Source organism: Propithecus coquereli, unplaced genomic scaffold (genome assembly GCF_000956105.1).
Source record: "Propithecus coquereli isolate 6110/MARCELLA unplaced genomic scaffold, Pcoq_1.0 Scaffold256, whole genome shotgun sequence".
Taxonomy (NCBI): domain Eukaryota; kingdom Metazoa; phylum Chordata; class Mammalia; order Primates; family Indriidae; genus Propithecus; species Propithecus coquereli.
The window spans coordinates 1,099,349-1,106,966 of NW_012148130.1; the positions used below are offsets into that span (position 1 = coordinate 1,099,349).

At 51.3% G+C, this 7,618-nt stretch overlaps 1 protein-coding gene across 5 annotated transcripts in view; it reads right to left on the minus strand.

Annotated features, from left to right (window-relative positions):
* The window catches only part of KLC1 (kinesin light chain 1), a 55,756-nt gene extending 48,623 nt beyond the window's left edge, over window positions 1-7,133 (minus strand). For all 5 annotated transcript variants that reach the window (XM_012647101.1, XM_012647100.1, XM_012647099.1 and 2 more), the window contains exon 1: window positions 6,944-7,133. The gene's annotated coding sequence lies outside the window, so the exon portion shown is untranslated. The remainder of the gene's footprint in view (window positions 1-6,943) is intronic.
* Window positions 7,134-7,618: the final 485 nt, after the last annotated feature.

The window sequence follows — 7,618 nt, forward strand, 5'->3', positions numbered from 1 at the left end:
GCAATTTTTTAAATGAGCAAAAAGTCTTGGACAGACACTTCACAAAAACATGTACACAAAAGGCCCACAAGCATGTGAGTGCTCCTTATCGGGAGTCACCAGGGACATGCACGTAAAAACTGTTACGATGCCACCACGCATCCGCTAGAATGGCTCAGATGACAGAGACAGGCACACCAGACGACGGATGGGTGTGAGTAACCAGAACACTCACTCGCTGCTGCTGGGCATGAACCATGGTACAACCACTTTGGAAAATCAGCAGTTCTTTGAAAGTTAATCATACATCTACCCTATGAGCAATTCTACTCCTAGAAATTTACCCAAAACAGGTGAAAATGCATGTTCACACAGTCTGTGCAATGAGCAGCGCCCCAGCTGTGCGTGAAGGGGACGCCGGCTACGTGGCACATTCACACAACAGGACACTGCCCAGGGAAAGAAGAGACACGCCACCTGTACACACCGCAACACAGCTGAATTTCAAAAATATTACGCTGAAAGACAGATGCTGCATGGAAAAAAATGCATAGTATATAATGTCATTTATGTGAAATTCTAGAATAGGAAGACTAAACCTGTGGTGACAGAAACCTGATCAGTGTTGCTTGAAGGGGGGATAGCTGATGATTGGCAAGAGGCATGAAGGAACTTTCTGGGCTATATATACCTTGATATGAATTTGTCAAAACTGACTGAATGGTACACTTAAAACCTTAGCATTTTACTGTATGTAAATTATATCTCAATTTTAAAAAGTTTCCTAACATTTAATGCTGGATATATTCAGAAAGTATTACTCTGATGCTAACCGACAGATGGTTACAAATGGTTTTCTTTTGAGAACACAATGAAACTGTGAGATGTCACAGGCAGATTAAGGTGTCCCCTTCCCCCAAGATTCCTGGTGTGCATACACCTTCTCCCAGTTACTGTATCCAGCGCTAAGGGAGCAACCACTGTAAAGGGATTTTGACCAAATAAATTGACCTTAAAATAGGGAGATTATCCAGGTGTGCCTGACCTCATCACATGAGCCCTCAAATCTAGGCACTCAGGGTGAGGGCGATTCTCCACTGCTGGCTTTGAAGATTCCGGCAAGCAGTGTGGGCAACTCTAGAAGCTCAGAGCAGCCCCCTGCTGACAGCCAGCTAGCAAGGAAAGGAGGACCCAGTCCTACCACCAAAGAACCGAATTCTGTGACACAAAAGAGCTTGAAAGAGCACTCCAAGCTCCGCAGGAGAGCCGGCCACGGCCACAGGACTGCAGGCCCTGAGACCTGAGCAGAGTGCCCAGCTGAGCCTGCCAGGGTCCCTCACCACGGACGCAGCAAGACAATACACAGGGACTGGTTTAAGCTGCTAAGTTTGCAGTAATTTGTTATATGGTAAATAGAAAACTAAAATAAATATTATACTTAAAAAGCTTCCAAACTTAATGATTTTTTAATTAAAAAGAATAGAAATTAATGAACCTTGAGGACATTATGCTACGTGAATTAAGCCAGTCACAAAAGAACAGATACTGTGTGGCTCTACTCATCTGAAGTTTCTAAAATAGTCAAAATCATAGAAACACGGCAGAAAGGTGGTTACCAAGGGCTGGGTCGGGGAGGAGGCGGCGGCGGCGTTTAGCGGGTGCTGCGTCTCAGAGCTGCAAGGTGAAGGAGTTCTAGAGAAGTGGCATAGCTATGTATTAATATAAATATCCTTAACACTGAAGAACTGTACACTTACAAATGGTTAAAACGGTAAATCTTTTCAAAAAATGGAGGTAGGGCAAGGGCTTCCTAGGTTAAGGTAATTATAGGACTAAACTTAGCATTATCACAGTTCACGTGAAGCTGCAGCTTTAAGTTTTGCACGGTGGTAAGTTTTGCACAATGGTTCAAAGCTTGAACTGTGGAAGCAAAAAGAATGAGTTGGAACCCTGATTTCACAGCTGTGTAACTTTGGTTTGAATAACTTGTCCTCTTTAACCCCCAAATGCCTCGACAGTAAATGGAGGTGGTTACAGTATCTATTATTTTAGAGATGGGGTCTCACTATGTTGCCCAGGCTGGGCTTGACCCCTGGCTTTGAGAGATCCTCTGGCCTCGGCCTCCCCAGTAGCTGGGACTACAGACGCAGGCCACCACGCCCAGCTTTACGTATTTATTTTATCTGGAACAGTGCTAACTTCACTCCTAAATTTCTACATTATGCAACTGAAGTCAGGTAACAATCCACGGTTTAAATTAAGATAACTGGGATATTTCAGACCCAAGAAAATAATATCTACTCTACATATGCACATGGCTTAAAATGTCTGCTCTACTGATATTCACTTATCTGGTTTATTTTTTAAGTTCAGACAGCACAGCAAGCATATTCAAAAAGCATAGATCCAGGCCGGGCGCGGTGGCTCACACCTGTAATCCTAGCACTCTGGGAGGCCGAGGCGGGTGGATCGTTTGAGCTCAGGAGTTCGAGACCAGCCTGAGCAAGAGCGAGACCCCGTCTCTACCAAAAATAGAAAGAAATTAACTGGACAGCTAAAATTATATACAAAAAATTAGCCGGGCATGGTGGCGCATGTCTGTAGTACCAGCTACTCGGGAGGCTGAGGGTTGAGCCCAGGAGTTTGAGGTTGCTGTCAGCTAGGATGACGCCACGGCACTCTAGCCCGGGCAACAAAGTGAAACTCTGTCTAAAAAAAAAAAAAAAAAAAAAAAAAGCATAGATCCAAATTGCTTTCATCTGCCTCAAATAATTAGTTAAAACTAAAATAAAATCATAATTCAATTTTAATCCATGGGTATATTAACTAGGAGACTACAAGGCAGAATGACAAGGATGCCTTGCGAGGAAGAATGCAGGTCAGCTCTGAATTAGCCCTTGCCCTAGGAGGTAATACTCTCAGGAAAAGCACGAAAGGTCATTAGTAACCTCCTAGAAGCCAAATTCAATGGAGACTTTCAGTCCAACTCTTCCTTGGCCTCTTACCGACCTGCTCCTCTCCTCTCCGTTTCCCGGGGCGCTTTCCTCCCAGGGCCGCTCTGCAGTTTCTACCAGGTGGACGTTAGGACCCCACTGGCTCCCAACACGATGCAGACTCACAGATCTTCAGGTCCAGCCCCAGCCTCTCTCTGGAGCTCCAGTCCTGCACCTCCACCTGCCCGCTAGTCCCCCTGGCTGCCCGGCAAGCACTTCGGACCTGACACATCCAAAAGCAGACTCACGTGCCCTGTCAGCCCATTTCCCCTGTCTTGGTGGGTGTCACCAGCCAGTGGGTCACCCAAGTTAGAGATGAAGAGATCATTCTAGATGTATTCCTTCAACAAACATTTATTAAGTGCCCATTATGTGCCAAGCACTGACTCTGAATGCAAGAGACAAAAATCCCTGCCCCTGTGGAGATTATGAATGGAAGTGGAGACAGAGAATAAAGAAAATAAAATGATTAAGTGAAATAATACAGTACTTTAAGCAGTGAGGAGCGCTAAGGAGAAAAACCAGCAGGGCAGGGGCTAAGGAGCACGCGGACACAACACGCGATCACTAGATCATTAGAGTTCAGGTCAAGCCCCAGCTGCGCCTGGCAGTGCTGCAGTAGGGCCACAGCAGGAAGACGGGATAGAGGTGGGGGCAGGGTGCTCAGAGGACACTGGAAAAACCTTAGCAGAGCAGTGCCAGGAGCTGCCTTGTGCTTTCACCAGAGTCCTGCCCTGCCCCAATCTGATCAGCCCTTAACCGCCCCCCATCCCACAACCCCAGCCCTAATCCAGCAGCTCTGCTGTTCCTGCTGTCACTGCCCAGCCCAGAGGCTGGCAGTCCCCACTTGGGGTTAAGGACTCCCTGACTAGGCTCATCCCAGTTCCCAGCACCTGCCACACCACTGCCTATGCTCCTCCTAAAATGTCACCTGGCTCCTCAGAATCCCCCAACCCTCCCTCAAACGTCGCGATGGAAGCAGCCTCCCAGGCAAGTGGGTCCAGGCCCTTCCCAGCCTCACCTTTCCACCCCCACCCCCACTCCTTCCTCCGCAGCAGGCCCCTCTGCCACAGCGCAACCCCAGGCCTTGTTTCCTCCCGAAGGACCACCAATCCCACACTTGGCCAATTTTACTTTCCCTCCAGTCTCCTGTGAGGAATCACTTCCTCCGAGCGCTCACCATGGTCTGTAACCGGCCCCTGCCAGGCTGTGAGCACCTAGCGGAGGCGGCTTCCATCAACAGAGCGACTCCTTGGTCCAGCGCCTGCCAGCTGTTCTCAACAGACATTTAAGACCGTACTTTCATAATCCTAATTTTAGTCATTTTTACTCTATGTCCTGAAATTTGATACTTAAAGCTTCCCAAGTACTCGTGTTTAGGATATTACTGCTCTCTTCTTTGTTACATAAAATATTGGTTTCTTGCATTCCACTTATCTACTAAGAATGTTTCCAAATTATACAAATTCTACATTTCATTCAAGTTTTGACTTTTCTTTTATGTAAATATTTTAAAGATAGTTTATACCCTATACAGAAAGTTACTTTTTTTTTTTAACATTGTGAAACATGCTTAAGAATGTACAAAGTTTTTTTTTTTTGAGACAGAGTCTCGCTCTGTTGCCCTGGCTAGAGTGAGTGCCGTGGCGTCAGCCTAGCTCACAGCAATCTCAAACTCCTGGGCTCAAGCGATCCTCCTGCCTCAGCCTCTCAGGAGCTGGGACTACAGGCATGTGCCACCATGCCCGGCTAATTTTTTCTATATATTTTTAGTTGTCCGGCTAATTTCTTCCTATTTTTAGTGGAGACGGGGTCTCGCTCTTGCTCAGGCTGGTCTTTAACTCCTGACCTAGAGCAATCCTCTCACTTCGCCCTCCCAGAGTGCTAGGATTACAGGTGTGAGCCACCACACCCAGCCAGAATGTACAAAGTTTTAAGGCTGGGCGTGGTGGCTCACACCTGTAATCCTAGCACTCTGGGAGGCCGAGGTGGGAGGATCGCTCGAGGTCAGGAGACCAGCCTCAGCAAGAGCAAGATCCCATCTCTACTAAAAAAATACAAAGAAATTAGCCAGACAACTAAAAATATTAAAAAAAAATTAGCTGAGCATGTTGGTGCACCCCTGTAGTCCCAGCTACTTGGGAAGGCAGAGGCAGGAGGATTGCTTAGCCCAGGAGTTTGAGGTTCCTGTGAGCTAGACTGAGGCCATGGCACTCTAGCCTGGGTGACAGAGGGAGACTCTGTCTCCAAAAAAAAAAATTTAAATTTTTTTTTAATGTATAAACTGCAGTGTTTATTTATTATGAAAAAAAGATACTGTGTGCCTCTTTCCAGTGGCATTCCCTCCTTCCTCCCTGGGGGAGATCGACACTGTCCTGATTCCCATGCACGTGTTTCTGCTTTTCCAACGCATTGTCTGCCGCGCTTTTGTGAGACCCTGCCAAGCGAGGGGAATAGCTGAGGCTGCAATGAGGTTACCACCCGGATCCTCCACACCACTCAGTACCACCATAGGGCTGCCAGGCTCAACTGCAACATGATGTTGCATTCTTTGATGACTTGGAGAAACCAGCTTGTCAGAGTGCCTTCCCTCCCACATAGAACTCCCCACAATCTGAAATGTTTAGTATCTAGCATCATTGTATTCTTACACTTAGGAAACAGAACAATGAGTCAAATTTCCCACCATAACAGAGGTTTGTTGTCAGTCTCTGGAAGTAAATCCGTAACTATGATACGATTAGGGGACTTAGGGAGGTTGTTCCAATTTCCTTATGGGTTTTTCACTGAGCTATTACAATGTATTCCAAGCTGATTCTGATCAATGGCTTAGTCATGCTGTACAAAAAAAGCCCTGGAATTCAACTCATGCAAAAATTCCAAGATCCAACTGCCCTTTTATATAGCACTTTAAATGGCATATCTCAAATTTTTTGTTCTCATATTTTTTAAAAACATCACTTTTGCAAATACTCCTTATCAAGTGCTTAATATGTAAATTTTTAAATGCGTCTAAACAATAAAACGGTAACAGGCAGCAAAAATTCTAACACAAATATACCCGGAAATGACCTGCAAACCCAAGTTACAAACCCATCCACTCAACCACGCATTAACTGTACTTTTTTAACGCTTTATTTTAATTTTTTAAGGAAAAGGGTGCACCGTATTTTTACATTGAAAAAGCGCTCCAGGACGGAGCGCTGCAAGCTTAGTTGGAACAACGCCAGCTTAGGTGAACAGGGATGCCCGAAACCGCACGTGGCTACTGACAGAAAGGGACCGCCAAGGGGGCGAGGTGCAGCCGGCCTCTCAGGAGGGGCCGCGAGGATGACAGGCGCGTCCGCTCAGGGCGGTGCCGCGGGAGAGGGCGGCGGCCGGAAGGAAGCGGGAGGAATCGGACAAAGCCAGCGCGCCCGGCCACCGGCCTCCCGCCCGCCGCGTGCCCGGGGGCGGCCACATCCCCGTCGCGCGGCTCCCGGTCCGCAGCTGTTCCCGGGAACGGCCGCCCCCGCCCGCAGCAGGCCGAGCAGAGGACGAGGGGCCCAGGCGGAGACGGGATGAGGGGACACAGATGGGCAAGGAGCCTTGGACGGGGGACAGGGACCTAAACCTAGAGGGGGAACACAGACGCGGAGGGAGCCGCGGCTCAGGGCGGGGGACCCAGGGCCCGGAACCTAGAAGGGGAACACGGATGGCGAGGGAGCTTCGAGGTGGGGACAGGGACCGGAACCCAGAGTGGGGACATGGATGGAGAGGGAGCCGCAGCCCAGGGCTGGGGACCCGGAGACGGGGAGGGGCCGGGAACAGGGACCTGAACCTGCAGGGGACGCGGATGGGGCCGGAGCCATGAACTGGGGCAGGAACCAGGCTGGGGACCTGGACTAGGGACGGACCGACACCGGGACCTGAGCAGGACTGGGCCGTGCAGGAAGGGGCCAGGGCCGGGCCGGGCCCGGGCGGGGACTCACCGTCCTGCTCCTGCGGGGCCGCGCTGTCTCGCGCTGTCAGCACCGGGAGGCGCCGCCGTGCGCGTGCGCGGAGCAGAGGCTGCGCGCCGGGCCCGCAGCCTCGGCAGCCTCAGGCGCGGCGCTGCGGTCACGAGTGAGTGGCGCCGGCGCGGCCACCCTGCAGCATGCTCGGCCGCCCGCGCGCTGTCCCCTCGGCTCCTCCTCGCGGCCGCAGCTCCGCCGCCCGTGCCGCTCCCGCCGCCGAAAATGGCGTCTCCGCGTCGCTCCCGCGGCGCCCCGCCCCGCCGCGCCCCACAATGCCGCGCGCCGCATGACGTCACCAGCGTCTTCGCCCAACCCGGGCCGGGCGCCGGGATCCGGGGAAACTGAGGCGGGGCGGCTCCAGGCAAACGCCGGGCGAGCTGAGGCCGGGAGGGCGAGGCGGCGTTTGGGTATCGAGTGGGCGGTCTCGGGGAGGCGGGCGGTGGGCGCAGGGCTCCGCGGGCCTCGCGGCTGGCGGGCGGGGTGCCGGCCCGGGGTGGCAGTCCGTGGGGGGGCCCGGCCGGGCTAGCGGACGCGGCTGCCCCGCCCCGTCCCACCCCAGGCTCTCATACTTTGCAAGGAGGGCTCTCGTAAGCCCCCTAGAAAGGAAGGACCCTGGCCCGGGAGACTCAGCCTGAGACCAGGAGGCCTTCC